Here is a 17,939-nt window from a genome sequence, read left to right as displayed (position 1 = left end):
GCTCTGGTATGCATTATGTAATCTGGCAGACCATCTCTCCAACACTGGCTGGTTGGAATAGAAATCCGGTTATCTATGTGAGCAAATGACCATCAACGATTTACTCTCAAACACTAAAAAATGGACAAAAATGGTCCCCTAAACAAATTGGTTAAATTTTGGGTTTAACCAATTTGTGTAATGACCATTTTTGACCACTTTTCTAGTGTTTGGGAGCAAATGGTTAATTGACATTTGCTCCTATACATTACCAGATTTTCATTCCATCCATCCAGACTGGATAGATAGCCTGACAGATAATTGTGTAGTGTACGCCCAGGATAACTGTTAGTCATGCTTTATTTTATGGCGGCACATAAATGGGTGGACAGATCCAGGGCAAGCACTGCCCACTCATGCATAGTTGTCAACTGATGTGAAGTTCCAGGGGGCAATCTCAGTTATAAAGAGAAGTATCTGGAAATTGTCCCTAGTTAAAAAAAAAAAATTTGATCAACTCCATTTATTTAGTATGATATCCCAGGTGATAGGATGCCGGCAGTCAGAACAACATACTTTATTAAATAACACATCTCAAACTACCATACCCAGGATTCAAACCTATAACCTGTTGAATTCTAATCAAACACCCTACCTATTGAGCTATTTGATCCTGCATAAAAATTGTGAACATTATATGAAGCTATTGGTACTTTGCAAAAAAAAAGAATCAGCATTACAACGCAGCAGATCCATGCAGTTTGCAGCCACACACTACATGTATCTGCTCAGCCACAATGCTGATTATTTCTTCACAAAGTACAAGGTGAGCTCCAAACAGAATTCTCTAGCTTAGAATTATACCTTTCTTTGCCAAACCTAGAAGTCGGGCCCCCCACCCTGGGATCCCCCAGAGGGAGGCCTGCACCGTCATGCGGCAGGCTTGTCCGTTTTGGAAGCAGGCTGATGGGCAGCCCAGGATTGCTTCAGTCTGGGCTTGGCAGGTCTGGAAACATGAGCTTGCTTTGGGTATGCCTGACCTTGGGTACGCTTTACCTGGAGGATGAAACGGCCAAGAAAAGTACTTTTAGCCTTCTGCGTGGTAGGAGTCATACTAGGTAGGCAAGCTGTTTTAGCAGTAGCCAGATCAGCTACAATCTTATTGAGGTCTTCTCCAAAAGGAGATTCAACTGAGGCAGCACAAGGGAACTCTCATCTGGGGACAACAACTGCAGGGAGAACACATATTTTCAGATGAACATGGTAGGGCAGAAGGCTGCCTAATACTGAAGCACCCCCAAACAACAAATCAAATGCAACTTACTTGACAGAGATGTGCCTGAGCAACGGCCCTCCCCAGCCCTATCCCAAATCATACTTATTTTGCATAGGAGATACCATGGTCATGAAGATTGTTCTCCCAGGGTTAGGTTCATTCATTGCATTCTGGGTATGCTGACCCCTGTGATTTCCCCAAATGTGGGAAACTCGACTGCATTATTTGTGGTAGTGGGGGACTGTGTTTGTGCTTTCCTCTGGTCAGCTCTGGTAAAATTCAGATTTCTTTGTCTCAGATCTTCCTCTAGCCTTGTTCTTCTTTCGAGAGTTCCCTTGTGCTGCCTCAGTTGGATCTCCTTCACTTGACAGGGGGGTGCCCGAGCAGCGACCCTCCCCAGCTCTAGCCCAACTCCTACTTACCTGCCAGGTGAGATACTATGATCATGAAGTTGCTTCTCCCAGGGCAAGGCTCACCCATTGCACTCTGGGTGTGCTGCCCCTGCGATTTCCCCAAATGTGGGAAACTTGACTGCATAATTTGAGTTTTCCCTGGTCGGCTCTCATGTAATTCAGATCTCTTTGTCTCAGGTCTCTCTCCAGCCTAGTTTGCTGTCTGGTTCCACTTCTTTTTTCTTGAGCCCCTCCCTTCTATACCCTTGTGCACTATCCTGACTTCTCCTCCCGTCTGCTTACTTTGTGCCTCCCAATGCACAATGCAAACTACGGGTAGTGCTGCAGGGCCCACACCCTTTTACTTGCTTTACAGAGCAGCTCTGGAGCTGTTACAGTGCCCAGCTGCTGCAAGAAATCAGCTTGAATGCTTCAGGGGCTGGGGAATGGCCAACATGAGCCCCACACCGAAGGAGGGTGGGGGTGCTTAATGCGAACTAGGGGTCATCCAAGCACCACAAAAGGCCTCCATGCCCTGCACGCTCCTTTTCTCTTTTCATATGCAGACGAGGGTTGAAGCCAACTTTGACCCACTGCTTGGATGACATCACCATATTCAAATCCATCTGCTGCAGGCCATCCCCCAGGAATGCTTGCACTAGTTGTTGCATTTGGTTTGTTGTTTGGGGGTGCTTCAGTATTAGGCAGCCTTCTGCCACCCCATGTTCATCTGAAAATATGTGTTCTCCCTGCAGTTGTTGTCCCCAGATGAGAGTTCCCTTGTGCTGCCTCAGTTGAATCTCCTTTACTTGACAGAGATGTGCCTGAGCAGCGGCCCTCCCCAGCCCTATCCCAAATCATACTTATTTTGCATAGGAGATACTATTGTCATGAAGATTGTTTTCCCAGGGTGAGGTTCATTCATTGCATTCTGGGTATGCTGACCCCTGTGATTTCCCCATATGTGGGAAACTCGACTGCATTATTTGTGGTAGTGGTGGACTGTGTTTGTGCTTTCCTCTGGTCAGCTCTGGTAAAGTCAGATTTCTTTGTCTCAGATCTTCCTCTAGCCTTGTTCTTCTTTTGAGAGTTCCCTTGTGCTGCCTCAGTTGGATCTCCTTCACTTGAAAGGTAGTGCCCGAGCAGCGACCCTCCCCAGCTCTAGCCCAACTCCTACTAACCTGCCAGGTGAGATACTATGATCATGAAGGTGCTTCTCCCAGGGCAAGGCTCACCCATTGCACTCTGGGTGTGCTGCCCCTTGCGATTTCCCCAAATGTGGGAAACTTGACTGCATAATTTGTGTTTCCCCTGGACGGCTCTCGTATAATTCAGATCTCTTTGTCTCAGGTCTCTCTCCAGCCTAGTATGCTGTCTGTTTCCACTTCTCTTTTCTTGAGCCCCTCCCTTCTATAACCTTGTGCACTATCCTGACTTCTCCTCCCGTCTGCTTACTTTGTGCCTTCCAATGCACAATGCAAACTACAGGTAGTGCTGCAGGGCCCACACCCTTTTACTTGCCTTACAGAGCAGCTCTGGAGCTGTTACAGTACCTAGCTGCTGCAAGAAATCAGCTTGAATGCTTCAGGGGCTGGGGCATGGCCAACATGAGCCCCACACCGAAGGAGGGTGGGGGTGTTTAATGCGAACTAGGGGTCATCCAAACGTCGCAAAAGGCCGCCATGCCCTGCATATCCCTTTTCTCTTTTCATAAGCAGACGAGGGTTGAAGCCAACTTTGACCCACTGCTTGGATGACATCACTTGCTGCCTTTCCAATGAAGCAAGTTTAATTTAGTAATAGGTGAAAAACCATCCCTACAAAGGTGTTAATCAGATACTTGGCTTTGTGGACACTTTTCAGAGAACAAATTAGTTAGCATAAAAATAAAGCCAGAAAATGAAGAGCTGTTTAATCACTCAATTGGATTTTTCTGCAAGCGTATTTCTTTTTCTCTGCAACCCACTGCTAAGTTGTGCTTCCTAGCTGTTCTTTTATAAAATCACTTAATCAAATCTAACTCTGATTACATCAGAGTAGGCCAGGTACCCTACACCATAAGAGGGGGTTTGAAATTTTGACTTGTCTACTTAAAGATCACCAAAATCTGATGACATGGTCAATAACATCCCTGGGTGGGATTGAACCACCAACCCTTTGGTTAATAACCAAACACACTAACCGATTGCACCACCGAGACACTTTGCAAAAGTACATACTGACAAAGGCTAATAAGCATTCATCTAGAACGTTTCCTAGAAAACTTTAAAAAGTCAATAATCTGGAGAGTTTTTGTAAGATGTTTCTTCCATCAACCAATGAAGAAACGCATTGGTACTTTCCCATGATGAGTGAGTGCTTCAGGATCTCTTGCACTTACATGTGCAGCAGAGTACTGCAATGGAAGCATGCTGGGCCCCTTAACCCAGAGGTAGGCAGATTGAAACTATCCTCTGCTATATGCATTTTTTTTTTGTTAATTAAAGTAATCCAAAACTGGGATTGATATTTTTGCTCTTTTATTTTTACTTAAAGTACAATAACTTTTACCATTTTAATTTGTTTTAATAGTATATTGACAGTATTGTTTTCTTTCAAAAATCCACTTAATTTTCTTTACCCGATTATTAAAATGGTAATTGACAAAAACAAACTACATTGTCACCAGAAGAGCAATACAAAATGTACAAGTGATATATTAAAATCATCTTTCCAGCTTGAATTTCAATGATGCATTGGGGCAACGATTTTGTGAGAAACATCTTACCATTAAATAAAGATTTTCTTAATTCCTTACCTGTGTGCTAATTAGATATCACCTTGTTTTCACATTAAACAGACTTCCACATGAGAAAGCACAAAGGATGCAGTGGCGTTAATGTTTCCTGGTGTCAACCTGTATTATTTCAGTAGATATTGAAATGAGGATGCATCTTGCTGCCTTTCCAATGAAGCAAGTTTAATTTAGTAATAGGTTAAAAACCATCCCTACAAAGGTGTTAATCAGAAACTTGGCTTTGTGGACACTTTTCAGAGAACAAATTTGTTAGCATAAAAATAAAGCCAGAAAATGAAGAGCAGTTTAATCACTCAATTGGATTTTTTTGCCAGCATATTTCTTTTTCTCTGCAACCCACTGCTAAATTGTGCTTCCTAGCTGTTGTTATAAAATCACTGAATCAAATCTAACTCTGATTACATCAGAGAAGGCCAGGTACCCTACACCATAAGAGGGGGTTTGAAATTTTGACTTGTCTACATAAAGATCACCAAAATCTGATAACAAGGTCAATTACGTCCCTGGGTGGGATTGAACCACCAACCTTTTGGTTAATAGCCTTACACAGTAACTGATTGCGCCACAGCAACACTTTGTAAAAGTCCATACTGACAAAGGCTAATAAGCATTCATCTAGAACGATTCCTAGAAACATTTTAAAAAGTCAATAATGTGGAGAGTTTTTGTAAGATGTTTCTTCCATCAACCAATGAAGAAACACATTGGTACTTTCCCATGATGAGTGAGTGCTTCAGGATCTCTTGCACTTACATGTGCAGCAGAGTACTGTAATGGAAGCATGCTGGGTCCATAACCCAGAGGTAGGCAGATTGAAACTATCCTTTGCTATATGCATTTTTTTTTTGTTCATTAAAGTAATCCAAAACTGGGATTGATATTTTAGCTTTTATTTTTACTTAAAGTACAATAACTTTTACCATTTTAATTTGTTTTAGTGCAAATGGCATATCAGCAGTCAGCACTAACTGGTGACATGCCATTTGTACAAGTAAGCAATGTGTGACTAATATATAAACATGCTTTATTAAATAACATCTCAAACTATCATACCCAGGATTCAAACCTATAACCTGTTGAATTCTAATCAAACACCCTACCCATGGAGCTACTTGATCCTGCATCTTTTCTAACCTCCAAAAACAGATTCAGTTGCATTTTCCAGCGTGTTTTGTTTGCGCCTTTGCAAATGTCTTACATCGACAAACTTATTTAGTACTATTTTGCAAATAGGGTTACATTGTCGCAACATTGTGTTCCCTAATTGCTTGATTTTTTAAATGCAACAATTGATAAAGACACCTGATAATTGCTCTGTGGAGTCTTATTTTGTGTTTTGTGTTTAGTCTTTAGATCTGAATTTGAATGTACTTGTGAACTAACTTAATTTCCTACTTCTAAATTCATTCCTAAATTCACTACTTACATGAATCCTGTAGTTGGGCATTTTGGGACTTCGATTGTGGGCATTGTTTTGTGTCCAGACCAGCAGCAGGTGGTGTGCATTTGCTGGAAAGGCATCGAAGACCTCCGATATGCTGCATCTCCTGATGTGTGTCTCCCTCAAGTGGCTGTCAGCAAATGCCTGCTAGACACCCCATTCCAAGCTGATTGTGACATCATGGAACATGCATCATAGAACAGGCATGCTAAAACATTGGTCTTCAACCTGCGACCCTCCAGCTGCTGTGGAACTACACATCCCAGCATGCCCTGCCTCAGTTTTAGCATACCTTAATAGCAAAACTGTGGCAGGGCATGCTGGGATGTGTAGTTTCACAGCAGCTGGAGGGCCACAGGATGAAGACCCATGTGCTAGAGCCAAGCCGCAGGTACATTGAATGCTAGCAAGCTGAATATTTAAATCCTTTTTGTTCCGCAGCATTCCAATGCGGAAGATTCCATGGAACCAGAGATCCTTCCATTGAGAAGGACATGCTGCCTGGATGACTACACTGTGCAAATTAAATCACGGAGCCAGTTGGCTTGTGGGTGGCTCTGGTGACTGGGTGGTTGGGTGGGTGGTGTGTCGGAAGTGGAGCGCATGCAAATGATTGTGTATCATCCAGCTAGTGAGAGAGAAAACTCATGCAGGAGTGTGCCTGCTTGTCAGTGGGTTATGCACCTTGCCAGACGTTAAATCTACATAGAGCAGCTGGAGGGGACAAGAGCAGGTTTGCAAAATATAGATAGAAGAGCATATATGCTGGCGCATTCTCCATGATTGTGTCAGCTTATGTTTTGGTGCACTGCACTTTCCTCCACTAAGTTTTAGCCATTTTTGTTAAGCTCAAGTGTAGTTGCTTCTCGGCCTTTTGGCTGTGATCTTGTATCGTGGTTGAAGGGTCTGCTGGAGGGAGGGATTGTTTTCTTCATTGGCGAAAAACCAAAGATATTCCAGGATGGAAGGCTTGGGAACACTATCTGTTTTTCAGTTGTGGAAGAGCACAGAGGTCGGATTGGACTACATTCTATAGTAAAGGATATCTTTCTATTTATTGACCCTCCCCTTATATGTGTCTGTGTTACAATAAAGCTTCGGTTTTGTGAATCCCTCACCCTCTTACACTCCACACCCATAGCCTTATTAACTGTTGTATTATTGTATAGTTTAAATGTATAGTGCAGTTCATGATTTATAGTGTAGACTGGCCTGTGCTGTAGTTCTTGAACTGTACTATACCGTCAGCATTTGTATTGTGTTTTGGCTGTGCTGCAACACTGTATTTATGTGTGCAATGTTTATGTATGTTTTTTTTATGTCAATAAAGACTGCTTTTTCAAGCCAATATCTGAAAACAATCAATGTTTATCTTTGATGGCAATAAAAGTGGTATGATATTTGATGCTTTTGAAATCCAATATCTGATATGTCCCCTATCTGGGAACCATATATTAAATGGCTTTTCAGAAAAGGGAGATGGGAGAAGAGCTTTCAGTACTTGTAGGACCGATGCACATAAAGAAGCAAAAAAACATACATAAACATTACACACATAAGTACCCGCGTTGCGGCACAGCCAAAACACAATAGAAATGCTGATGGTATAGTACAGTTCAAGAACTACAGCACAGGCCAGCCTACACTATAAATCATGAACTGCACTATACATTTAAACTGTACAATAATACAACAGTTAATAAGGCTATGGGTGTGGAGTGTAAGAGGGTGAGGGAATCACAAGCCCGAAGCTTTATTGAAAGACTGACACATATAAGGGGAGGATTAATAAATAGAAAGACATCCTTTACTATAGAATGTAGTCCAATCCGGTCTTTCAACTCTTCCACAATTGAAAAACGGATAGTGTTCCCAAGCCTTCCATCCTGGAATATCTTTGGTCTTTCGCCAATGAAGAAAGCAATCCCTCCCTCCAGCAGACCCTTCAACCACAATACAAGATCACAGCCAAAAGGCCGAGAAGCAACTACACTTGAGCTTAACAAAAATGGCTAAAACTTAGTGGAGGAAAGTGCAGTGCACCAAAACATAAGCTGACACAATCATGGAGAATGCGCCAGCATATATGCTCTTCTATCTATATTTTGCAAACATGCTCTTGTCCCCTCCAGCTGCTCTATGTAGATTTAACGTCTGGCAAGGTGCATAACCCACTGACAAGCAGGCACACTCCTGCATGAGTTTTCACTCTCACTAGCTGGATGATACACAATCATTTGCATGTGCTCCACCTCCGACACACCACCCACCCAACCACCCAGTCACCAGAGCCACCCACAAACCAACTGGCTCCGTGATTTAATTTGCACAGTGTAGTCATCCAGGCAGCATGTCCTTCTCAATGGAAGGATCTCTGGTTCCATGGAATCTTCCGCATTGGAATGCTGCGGAACAAAAAGGATTTAAATATTCAGCTTGCTAGCATTCAATGTACCTGCGGCTTGGCTCTAGCACATGGGTCTTCATCCTGTGGCCCTCCAGCTGCTGTGAAACTACACATCCCAGCATGCCCTGCCACAGTTTTGCTATAAGGTATGCTAAAACTGAGGCAGGGCATGCTGGGATGTGTAGTTCCACAGCAGCTGGAGGGTCGCAGGTTGAAGACCCATGTTTTAGCATGCCTGTTCTATGATGCATGTTCCGTGATGTCACAATCAGCTTGGAATGGGGTGTCTAGCAGGCATTTGCTGACAGCCACTTGAGGGAGACACACATCAGGAGATGCAGCATATCGGAGGTCTTCGATGCCTTTCCAGCAAATGCACACCACCTGCTGCTGGTCTGGACACAAAACAATGCCCACAATCGAAGTCCCAAAATGCCCAACTACAGGATTCATGTAAGTAGTGAATTTAGGAATGAATTTAGAAGTAGGAAATTAAGTTAGTTCACAAGTACATTCAAATTCAGATCTAAAGTCTAGGTAGGCCTCACGTCCTGGCAGCCGCCAGCATTTAAAAATGCCTTGATTAGAGGTACGGAATTAAATGTAGATAAGAAGTAGACACAAAATAAGACTCCGCAGAGCAGTTATCAGGTGTTTTTATCAATTGTTGCATTTAAAAAATCAAGCAATTAGGGAACACAATGTTGCAACAATGTAACCCTATTTGCAAAATAGTACTAAATAAGTTTGTCGATGTAAGACATTTGCAAAGGCGCATCCAAAACACGCTGGAAAATGCTACTGAATCTGTTTTTGGAGGCTAGAATAGGAAATGTGCATCGGTCCTACAAGTACTGAAAGCTCTTCTCCCATCTCCCTTTTCTGAAAAGCCATTTAATATATGGTTCCCAGATAGGGGACATATCAGATATTGCCTTTCAAAAGCAGCAAATATCATACCACTTCTATTGCCATCAAAGATAAACATTGATTGTTTTCAGATATTGGATTGAAAAAGCAGTCTTTATTGACATAAAGAAGCAAAAAAACATACATAAACATTACACACATAAGTACTGTGTTGCAGCACAGCCAAAACACAATACAAATGCTGTCGGTATAGTACAGTTCAAGAACTACAGCACAGGTCAGCCTACACTATAAATCATGAACTGCACTATACATTTAAACAATACAATAGTTAATAAGGCTATGGGTGTGGAGTGTAAGAGGGTGACGGAATCACAAGCCCAAAGCTTTATTGAAAGACAGACACATATAAAGGGAGGATTAATAAATACAAAGATACCCTTTACTATAGAATGTAGTCCAATCCGGTCTTTCAACTCTTCCACAACTGAAAAACGGATAGTGTTCCCAAGCCTTCCATCCTGGAATATCTTCAGTCTCTCGCCAATGAAGAAAACAATCCCTCCAGCAGACTCTTCAACCACAATACAATATCACAGCCAAAAGAGCGAGAAGCAACTACACTTGCGTTTAAACAAAATGGCTAAAACTTAGTGAAAGTGCAGTGCACCAAAACATAAGCTGACACAATCATGGAGAATGCGCCAGCATATATGCTCTTCTGTCTATATTTTCCAAACCTGCTCTTGTCCCCTCCAGTTGCTCCATGTAGATTTGACGTCTGGCAAGGTGCATAACTCACTGACAAGCAGGCACACTCCTGCATGAGTTTTCTCTCTCACTAGCTGGATGATACACATTCATTTGCATGTGCTTCACCTCCGACACACCGCCCACCCAACCACCCAGTCACCAGAGCCACCCACAAGCCAACTGGCTCCGTGATTTAATTTGCACAGTGCAGTCATCCAGGCAGCATGTCCTTCTCAATGGAATAATCTCTGGTTCCATGGAATCTTCCGCATTGGAATGCTGCGGAACAAAAAGGATTTAAACATTCAGCTTGCTAGCATTCAATGTACCTGCGGTTTGGTTCTAGCACATGGGTCTTCATCCTGTTGCCCTCCAGCTGCTGTGAAACTACACATCCCAGCATGCCCTGCTACAGTTTTGCTTTTAAGGTATGCTAAAACTGAGGCAGGGCATGCTGGGATATGTAGTTCCACAGCAGCTGGAGGGTCGCAGGTTTGAAGACCCATGTTCTAGCATGCCTGTTCTATGATGCATGTTCCGTGATGTCACAATCAGCTTGGAATGGGGTGTCTAGCATGCATTTGCTGACAGCCACTTGAGGCAGACACACATCAGGAGATGCAGCATATCGGAGGTCTTCGATGCCTTTCCAGCAAATGCACACCACCAGCTGCTGGTCTGGACACAAAACAATGCCCACAATTGAAGGCTCAAAATGCCCAACTACAGGATTAATGTAAGTAGTGAATTTAGGAATGAATTTAGAAGTAGGAAATTAAGTTAGTTCACAAGTACATTCAAATTCAGATCTAAAGACTAGGTAGGCCTCACGTCCTGGCAGCACCCAGCATTTAAAAATGCCTTGATTATAGGTAGGGAATTAAATGTAGATAAGAAGTAGACACAAAAGAAGACTCCACAGAGCAATTATCAGGTGTCTTTATCAATTTTTGCATTTAAAAAATCAAGCAATTAGGGAACACAATGTTGCGACAATGTAACCCTATTTGCAAAATAGTACTAAATAAGTTTGTCGATGTAAGACATTTGCAAAGGCGCAAACAAAACACGCTGGAAAATGCAACTGAATCTGTTTTTGGAGGTTAGAATAGATGCAGGATCAAGTAGCTCAATGGGTAGGGTGTTTGATTAGAATTTAACAGGTTATAGGTTTGAATCCTGGGTATGATAGTTTGAGGTGTTATTTAATAAAGTATGTTTATATATTAGTCACACATGGCTTACTTGTACAAATGGCATGTCACCAGTTAGTGCTGACTGCTGATATGCCATTTACACAAACATGCCATGTGTGACTGTATATGCATTTAAGGAGGGCACCCCTGCAAAACCACAAACCATTGAGTGTCAAGTATACTAGATATATCTTCATATCTCATGTGCTTTCTCTGAGACCAATCTTGTTATGCCCCTTCCCCACAAGGCATGCGCCTTTTGTCCATATTGCAAAAATGGGGGGGAGGGCATATAATTCTCTGTCACAGGGCACCAAAAAGTCTAGTTATGGCTCTGGTATGCATTATGTAATCTGGCAGACCATCTCTCCAACACTGGCTGGTTGGAATAGAAATCCGGTTATCTATGTGAGCAAATGACCATCAACGATTTACTCTCAAACACTAAAAAATGGACAAAAATGGTCCCCTAAACAAATTGGTTAAATTTTGGGTTTAACCAATTTGTGTAATGACCATTTTTGACCACTTTTCTAGTGTTTGGGAGCAAATGGTTAATTGACATTTGCTCCTATACATTACCAGATTTTCATTCCATCCATCCAGACTGGATAGATAGCCTGACAGATAATTGTGTAGTGTACGCCCAGGATAACTGTTAGTCATGCTTTATTTTATGGCGGCACATAAATGGGTGGACAGATCCAGGGCAAGCACTGCCCACTCATGCATAGTTGTCAACTGATGTGAAGTTCCAGGGGGCAATCTCAGTTATAAAGAGAAGTATCTGGAAATTGTCCCTAGTTAAAAAAAAAAAATTTGATCAACTCCATTTATTTAGTATGATATCCCAGGTGATAGGATGCCGGCAGTCAGAACAACATACTTTATTAAATAACACATCTCAAACTACCATACCCAGGATTCAAACCTATAACCTGTTGAATTCTAATCAAACACCCTACCTATTGAGCTATTTGATCCTGCATAAAAATTGTGAACATTATATGAAGCTATTGGTACTTTGCAAAAAAAAAGAATCAGCATTACAACGCAGCAGATCCATGCAGTTTGCAGCCACACACTACATGTATCTGCTCAGCCACAATGCTGATTATTTCTTCACAAAGTACAAGGTGAGCTCCAAACAGAATTCTCTAGCTTAGAATTATACCTTTCTTTGCCAAACCTAGAAGTCGGGCCCCCCACCCTGGGATCCCCCAGAGGGAGGCCTGCACCGTCATGCGGCAGGCTTGTCCGTTTTGGAAGCAGGCTGATGGGCAGCCCAGGATTGCTTCAGTCTGGGCTTGGCAGGTCTGGAAACATGAGCTTGCTTTGGGTATGCCTGACCTTGGGTACGCTTTACCTGGAGGATGAAACGGCCAAGAAAAGTACTTTTAGCCTTCTGCGTGGTAGGAGTCATACTAGGTAGGCAAGCTGTTTTAGCAGTAGCCAGATCAGCTACAATCTTATTGAGGTCTTCTCCAAAAGGAGATTCAACTGAGGCAGCACAAGGGAACTCTCATCTGGGGACAACAACTGCAGGGAGAACACATATTTTCAGATGAACATGGTAGGGCAGAAGGCTGCCTAATACTGAAGCACCCCCAAACAACAAATCAAATGCAACTTACTTGACAGAGATGTGCCTGAGCAACGGCCCTCCCCAGCCCTATCCCAAATCATACTTATTTTGCATAGGAGATACCATGGTCATGAAGATTGTTCTCCCAGGGTTAGGTTCATTCATTGCATTCTGGGTATGCTGACCCCTGTGATTTCCCCAAATGTGGGAAACTCGACTGCATTATTTGTGGTAGTGGGGGACTGTGTTTGTGCTTTCCTCTGGTCAGCTCTGGTAAAATTCAGATTTCTTTGTCTCAGATCTTCCTCTAGCCTTGTTCTTCTTTCGAGAGTTCCCTTGTGCTGCCTCAGTTGGATCTCCTTCACTTGACAGGGGGGTGCCCGAGCAGCGACCCTCCCCAGCTCTAGCCCAACTCCTACTTACCTGCCAGGTGAGATACTATGATCATGAAGTTGCTTCTCCCAGGGCAAGGCTCACCCATTGCACTCTGGGTGTGCTGCCCCTGCGATTTCCCCAAATGTGGGAAACTTGACTGCATAATTTGAGTTTTCCCTGGTCGGCTCTCATGTAATTCAGATCTCTTTGTCTCAGGTCTCTCTCCAGCCTAGTTTGCTGTCTGGTTCCACTTCTTTTTTCTTGAGCCCCTCCCTTCTATACCCTTGTGCACTATCCTGACTTCTCCTCCCGTCTGCTTACTTTGTGCCTCCCAATGCACAATGCAAACTACGGGTAGTGCTGCAGGGCCCACACCCTTTTACTTGCTTTACAGAGCAGCTCTGGAGCTGTTACAGTGCCCAGCTGCTGCAAGAAATCAGCTTGAATGCTTCAGGGGCTGGGGAATGGCCAACATGAGCCCCACACCGAAGGAGGGTGGGGGTGCTTAATGCGAACTAGGGGTCATCCAAGCACCACAAAAGGCCTCCATGCCCTGCACGCTCCTTTTCTCTTTTCATATGCAGACGAGGGTTGAAGCCAACTTTGACCCACTGCTTGGATGACATCACCATATTCAAATCCATCTGCTGCAGGCCATCCCCCAGGAATGCTTGCACTAGTTGTTGCATTTGGTTTGTTGTTTGGGGGTGCTTCAGTATTAGGCAGCCTTCTGCCACCCCATGTTCATCTGAAAATATGTGTTCTCCCTGCAGTTGTTGTCCCCAGATGAGAGTTCCCTTGTGCTGCCTCAGTTGAATCTCCTTTACTTGACAGAGATGTGCCTGAGCAGCGGCCCTCCCCAGCCCTATCCCAAATCATACTTATTTTGCATAGGAGATACTATTGTCATGAAGATTGTTTTCCCAGGGTGAGGTTCATTCATTGCATTCTGGGTATGCTGACCCCTGTGATTTCCCCATATGTGGGAAACTCGACTGCATTATTTGTGGTAGTGGTGGACTGTGTTTGTGCTTTCCTCTGGTCAGCTCTGGTAAAGTCAGATTTCTTTGTCTCAGATCTTCCTCTAGCCTTGTTCTTCTTTTGAGAGTTCCCTTGTGCTGCCTCAGTTGGATCTCCTTCACTTGAAAGGTAGTGCCCGAGCAGCGACCCTCCCCAGCTCTAGCCCAACTCCTACTAACCTGCCAGGTGAGATACTATGATCATGAAGGTGCTTCTCCCAGGGCAAGGCTCACCCATTGCACTCTGGGTGTGCTGCCCCTTGCGATTTCCCCAAATGTGGGAAACTTGACTGCATAATTTGTGTTTCCCCTGGACGGCTCTCGTATAATTCAGATCTCTTTGTCTCAGGTCTCTCTCCAGCCTAGTATGCTGTCTGTTTCCACTTCTCTTTTCTTGAGCCCCTCCCTTCTATAACCTTGTGCACTATCCTGACTTCTCCTCCCGTCTGCTTACTTTGTGCCTTCCAATGCACAATGCAAACTACAGGTAGTGCTGCAGGGCCCACACCCTTTTACTTGCCTTACAGAGCAGCTCTGGAGCTGTTACAGTACCTAGCTGCTGCAAGAAATCAGCTTGAATGCTTCAGGGGCTGGGGCATGGCCAACATGAGCCCCACACCGAAGGAGGGTGGGGGTGTTTAATGCGAACTAGGGGTCATCCAAGCGTCGCAAAAGGCCGCCATGCCCTGCATATCCCTTTTCTCTTTTCATAAGCAGACGAGGGTTGAAGCCAACTTTGACCCACTGCTTGGATGACATCACTTGCTGCCTTTCCAATGAAGCAAGTTTAATTTAGTAATAGGTGAAAAACCATCCCTACAAAGGTGTTAATCAGATACTTGGCTTTGTGGACACTTTTCAGAGAACAAATTAGTTAGCATAAAAATAAAGCCAGAAAATGAAGAGCTGTTTAATCACTCAATTGGATTTTTCTGCAAGCGTATTTCTTTTTCTCTGCAACCCACTGCTAAGTTGTGCTTCCTAGCTGTTCTTTTATAAAATCACTTAATCAAATCTAACTCTGATTACATCAGAGTAGGCCAGGTACCCTACACCATAAGAGGGGGTTTGAAATTTTGACTTGTCTACTTAAAGATCACCAAAATCTGATGACATGGTCAATAACATCCCTGGGTGGGATTGAACCACCAACCCTTTGGTTAATAACCAAACACACTAACCGATTGCACCACCGAGACACTTTGCAAAAGTACATACTGACAAAGGCTAATAAGCATTCATCTAGAACGTTTCCTAGAAAACTTTAAAAAGTCAATAATCTGGAGAGTTTTTGTAAGATGTTTCTTCCATCAACCAATGAAGAAACGCATTGGTACTTTCCCATGATGAGTGAGTGCTTCAGGATCTCTTGCACTTACATGTGCAGCAGAGTACTGCAATGGAAGCATGCTGGGCCCCTTAACCCAGAGGTAGGCAGATTGAAACTATCCTCTGCTATATGCATTTTTTTTTTGTTAATTAAAGTAATCCAAAACTGGGATTGATATTTTTGCTCTTTTATTTTTACTTAAAGTACAATAACTTTTACCATTTTAATTTGTTTTAATAGTATATTGACAGTATTGTTTTCTTTCAAAAATCCACTTAATTTTCTTTACCCGATTATTAAAATGGTAATTGACAAAAACAAACTACATTGTCACCAGAAGAGCAATACAAAATGTACAAGTGATATATTAAAATCATCTTTCCAGCTTGAATTTCAATGATGCATTGGGGCAACGATTTTGTGAGAAACATCTTACCATTAAATAAAGATTTTCTTAATTCCTTACCTGTGTGCTAATTAGATATCACCTTGTTTTCACATTAAACAGACTTCCACATGAGAAAGCACAAAGGATGCAGTGGCGTTAATGTTTCCTGGTGTCAACCTGTATTATTTCAGTAGATATTGAAATGAGGATGCATCTTGCTGCCTTTCCAATGAAGCAAGTTTAATTTAGTAATAGGTTAAAAACCATCCCTACAAAGGTGTTAATCAGAAACTTGGCTTTGTGGACACTTTTCAGAGAACAAATTTGTTAGCATAAAAATAAAGCCAGAAAATGAAGAGCAGTTTAATCACTCAATTGGATTTTTTTGCCAGCATATTTCTTTTTCTCTGCAACCCACTGCTAAATTGTGCTTCCTAGCTGTTGTTATAAAATCACTGAATCAAATCTAACTCTGATTACATCAGAGAAGGCCAGGTACCCTACACCATAAGAGGGGGTTTGAAATTTTGACTTGTCTACATAAAGATCACCAAAATCTGATAACAAGGTCAATTACGTCCCTGGGTGGGATTGAACCACCAACCTTTTGGTTAATAGCCTTACACAGTAACTGATTGCGCCACAGCAACACTTTGTAAAAGTCCATACTGACAAAGGCTAATAAGCATTCATCTAGAACGATTCCTAGAAACATTTTAAAAAGTCAATAATGTGGAGAGTTTTTGTAAGATGTTTCTTCCATCAACCAATGAAGAAACACATTGGTACTTTCCCATGATGAGTGAGTGCTTCAGGATCTCTTGCACTTACATGTGCAGCAGAGTACTGTAATGGAAGCATGCTGGGTCCATAACCCAGAGGTAGGCAGATTGAAACTATCCTTTGCTATATGCATTTTTTTTTTGTTCATTAAAGTAATCCAAAACTGGGATTGATATTTTAGCTTTTATTTTTACTTAAAGTACAATAACTTTTACCATTTTAATTTGTTTTAGTGCAAATGGCATATCAGCAGTCAGCACTAACTGGTGACATGCCATTTGTACAAGTAAGCAATGTGTGACTAATATATAAACATGCTTTATTAAATAACATCTCAAACTATCATACCCAGGATTCAAACCTATAACCTGTTGAATTCTAATCAAACACCCTACCCATGGAGCTACTTGATCCTGCATCTTTTCTAACCTCCAAAAACAGATTCAGTTGCATTTTCCAGCGTGTTTTGTTTGCGCCTTTGCAAATGTCTTACATCGACAAACTTATTTAGTACTATTTTGCAAATAGGGTTACATTGTCGCAACATTGTGTTCCCTAATTGCTTGATTTTTTAAATGCAACAATTGATAAAGACACCTGATAATTGCTCTGTGGAGTCTTATTTTGTGTTTTGTGTTTAGTCTTTAGATCTGAATTTGAATGTACTTGTGAACTAACTTAATTTCCTACTTCTAAATTCATTCCTAAATTCACTACTTACATGAATCCTGTAGTTGGGCATTTTGGGACTTCGATTGTGGGCATTGTTTTGTGTCCAGACCAGCAGCAGGTGGTGTGCATTTGCTGGAAAGGCATCGAAGACCTCCGATATGCTGCATCTCCTGATGTGTGTCTCCCTCAAGTGGCTGTCAGCAAATGCCTGCTAGACACCCCATTCCAAGCTGATTGTGACATCATGGAACATGCATCATAGAACAGGCATGCTAAAACATTGGTCTTCAACCTGCGACCCTCCAGCTGCTGTGGAACTACACATCCCAGCATGCCCTGCCTCAGTTTTAGCATACCTTAATAGCAAAACTGTGGCAGGGCATGCTGGGATGTGTAGTTTCACAGCAGCTGGAGGGCCACAGGATGAAGACCCATGTGCTAGAGCCAAGCCGCAGGTACATTGAATGCTAGCAAGCTGAATATTTAAATCCTTTTTGTTCCGCAGCATTCCAATGCGGAAGATTCCATGGAACCAGAGATCCTTCCATTGAGAAGGACATGCTGCCTGGATGACTACACTGTGCAAATTAAATCACGGAGCCAGTTGGCTTGTGGGTGGCTCTGGTGACTGGGTGGTTGGGTGGGTGGTGTGTCGGAAGTGGAGCGCATGCAAATG

At 42.7% G+C, this 17,939-nt stretch overlaps 8 non-coding genes across 8 annotated transcripts; all 8 read left to right on the top strand.

The window, feature by feature from the left end:
• Positions 1–1,353: 1,353 nt before the first annotated feature.
• On the top strand, positions 1,354–1,517 carry LOC135017683 (U1 spliceosomal RNA). The gene has a single exon (XR_010215478.1). It is a non-coding gene; the product is annotated as a U1 spliceosomal RNA (small nuclear RNA).
• Positions 1,518–1,669: 152 nt separating this feature from the next.
• LOC135017906 (U1 spliceosomal RNA) lies at positions 1,670–1,832 on the top strand. The gene has a single exon (XR_010215685.1). It is a non-coding gene; the product is annotated as a U1 spliceosomal RNA (small nuclear RNA).
• Positions 1,833–2,506: 674 nt separating this feature from the next.
• Positions 2,507–2,670, top strand: LOC135017746 (U1 spliceosomal RNA). Its single transcript, XR_010215536.1, has one exon. It is a non-coding gene; the product is annotated as a U1 spliceosomal RNA (small nuclear RNA).
• A 150-nt stretch (positions 2,671–2,820) lies between these two features.
• On the top strand, positions 2,821–2,984 carry LOC135017824 (U1 spliceosomal RNA). The gene has a single exon (XR_010215611.1). It is a non-coding gene; the product is annotated as a U1 spliceosomal RNA (small nuclear RNA).
• Positions 2,985–12,795: 9,811 nt separating this feature from the next.
• On the top strand, positions 12,796–12,959 carry LOC135017682 (U1 spliceosomal RNA). Its single transcript, XR_010215477.1, has one exon. It is a non-coding gene; the product is annotated as a U1 spliceosomal RNA (small nuclear RNA).
• Positions 12,960–13,111: 152 nt separating this feature from the next.
• On the top strand, positions 13,112–13,274 carry LOC135017905 (U1 spliceosomal RNA). Its single transcript, XR_010215684.1, has one exon. It is a non-coding gene; the product is annotated as a U1 spliceosomal RNA (small nuclear RNA).
• A 674-nt stretch (positions 13,275–13,948) lies between these two features.
• Positions 13,949–14,112, top strand: LOC135017745 (U1 spliceosomal RNA). Its single transcript, XR_010215535.1, has one exon. It is a non-coding gene; the product is annotated as a U1 spliceosomal RNA (small nuclear RNA).
• A 150-nt stretch (positions 14,113–14,262) lies between these two features.
• Positions 14,263–14,426, top strand: LOC135017823 (U1 spliceosomal RNA). The gene has a single exon (XR_010215610.1). It is a non-coding gene; the product is annotated as a U1 spliceosomal RNA (small nuclear RNA).
• The last annotated feature ends 3,513 nt before the right edge of the window (positions 14,427–17,939 follow it).

This window comes from Pseudophryne corroboree, unplaced genomic scaffold (genome assembly GCF_028390025.1).
Source record: "Pseudophryne corroboree isolate aPseCor3 unplaced genomic scaffold, aPseCor3.hap2 scaffold_320, whole genome shotgun sequence".
In the NCBI taxonomy this organism is placed as follows: Eukaryota; Metazoa; Chordata; class Amphibia; order Anura; family Myobatrachidae; genus Pseudophryne; species Pseudophryne corroboree.
The sequence above is the reverse complement of the archived record's forward strand: the minus strand, read 5'-3'. Positions and strand labels throughout refer to the sequence as shown.